Genomic DNA, 2,307 nt, shown 5'->3' with positions numbered 1-2,307 from the left:
CAAACTGTGGCTGACTCTGAGAAGAATGGGAATCCCAGAACACTTGATCGTGCTAATGTGAAACCTATACTTGGACCAAGAGGCAGTCATCAGAACAGAGCAAGGAAACACTGCATGGTTCAAAATTGGGAAAGGCGTATGCCAGGGATGTGTCCTATCTTCATACCTTTTCAACAGATTATCTGAGAGGCTGAGCTCTATGAAGAGAAGTGTGGAGTCAGGATTGGTGGAAGATCTATTAACAGTCTGTGTTATGCAGATGACACAACCCTGCTTGCTGAAACTGAGGCGGACCTGAAATGCTTGCTGCAGAGGGCCAAGGACTGCAGCCTTAAGTATGGACCGAGGCTCAATGAAAGAAGACAAAGATTCTCACCACTGGGCCAACTGGCAGCATCAGGATGGATTGTGAAGAGATTGAGATTGTTAACAACTTTAGTCTGCTTGGCTCCATGGTCAAAACTCTTGGCACCAGTAGCCAGGAAATAAAAACCGTATTGCGGTGGGAAAGTCTTCTGTTAGGGACCTCTCCAGGGTACTGAAGAGCAATGGTGTCACTCTGGAGACTAAGGTGCATCTGATACAGGCTATGGTCTTTGCAATCACTTGATATGCATCAGAGAGTTGGACAATAACTAAGGAGGATAGAAGGAGAATTGATGCCTTTGAGCTGTGGTGCTGGAGAAGAGTATTGCATGTTCCCTGGACTGTCAAGAAAACAAAGAGATTCGTCCTGGAGAGGGTTAAACCAGGCTGCTCCTTGGAGGCAAGGATTCTGAGCCTTCGTCTGACATACTTTGGACATGTTGTAAGAAGGGAGAGATTCTTGGAAAGGGACATCATGCTTGGGAGGGTGGAGGGACGGCGCAGAAGGGGAAGACCCTCTATGAGGTGGATTGATTCAGTAACTGGGGTAATCGGGATGGGTGTGTCAGAGACAGTGAGATTGGCACAGGATAGAGCAGGGTTTATGGCTGTTGTACATAGGGTCGCTATGAGTCGCAAGCGACTTGACGGCACATAATAACAACAGTACAAAAGGAACTTCATTGTGGCAGAGCTCCAAAGCCATGCAAGCTAGGGAAAAGCTGTGACCCTTGTAGACTTTCCCTGGAGTTCCAAGGCAAATATACCAGGTTGAAGTAATGGACAGATAGACACCATCTGGCCCAGACATCTCCTCAGTCTACAACATTTCCACAGGGTTTGATGGCAAGGAAGGCTCCTTGATCCATGTGTTTCCAAAATGAACAAGATTGAGACTGTGTCTCAGCTTTATTAATAGGCCCTAAGCTGAGACTATTAGCACTAAATCCACATGCCAGGAGCTGAAAAACAAATTCAAGCCACAGGTAGCAATACTTAAGGATACTTAGGGTAGAATGTTGAATGATCCAGGAAGTATCAAGAGAAGATGAAAGAAGTACACAGAGTCACTGTATCAGAAGGAATTGGCTGACACAGAGGAATTTCATGAAATAACATATGAGCAAGAACCTATGGTGATGAAGGAGGAAGTTCAATTTGCTCTGAAGGAATTGGCAAAAAACAAGGCTCCAGTAGTTGACAGCATACCAATTGATTTATTTCAACAAACAGTCACTTCCCTGGATGTCCTCAGTAAGTTGTGCCGGGAAATCTGGAGGACAGCCAGCTGGCCAACTGACTGGAAGAAATAGATATTTGTTCCCATTCCAAAGAACGGTGACCCAACAGAGTGTGGAAATTATCCAGCAATATCATTGATATCACATGCAAGCAAGATTCTGCTGAAAATGATCCAAAAACGTTCGGAACAATATGTCAACAGAGAACTGCCAGATGTGCAGGCTGGATTTAGAAGAGTTCGTGATACTAGGGATATTATAGCTAATGTTAGATGTATCTTGGCAGAAAGCAGAGAATACCAGAAGAATGTCTATCTGTGCTTCATTGGCTATGCAAAGGCTTTTGACTGTGTGGATCACAACAAGCTATGGCTGACTCTGCAAAGAATGGGAATCCCAAAACATTTGATTGTGCTAATGCGAAACCTATACTTGTACCAAGAGGCAGTCGTCAGAACAGAGCAAGGAGACACTACATGGTTCAAAATCAAGAAGGGATCCCTGTCGGGGATGTATTTTGTCTCCATACATTTTCAATCTGTATGCAGAACAGATCATCCGAGACGCTGGGCTGTACAAGGAGTGATGTGGCATCAGGATTGGTGGAAGAATCATCAACAACCTACATTATGCGCATGACACAACCCTGCTCGCTGAAACTGAGGAGGACCTGAAGCGCTTGCTACAGAAGGTCAAGGAC

Source organism: Elephantulus edwardii, unplaced genomic scaffold (assembly GCF_000299155.1).
Source record: "Elephantulus edwardii isolate Elephantulus edwardi_28Jun2011 unplaced genomic scaffold, EleEdw1.0 scaffold00178, whole genome shotgun sequence".
NCBI classification, from domain to species: Eukaryota; Metazoa; Chordata; class Mammalia; order Macroscelidea; family Macroscelididae; genus Elephantulus; species Elephantulus edwardii.
The sequence above is the reverse complement of the archived record's forward strand: the minus strand, read 5'-3'. Positions refer to the sequence as shown.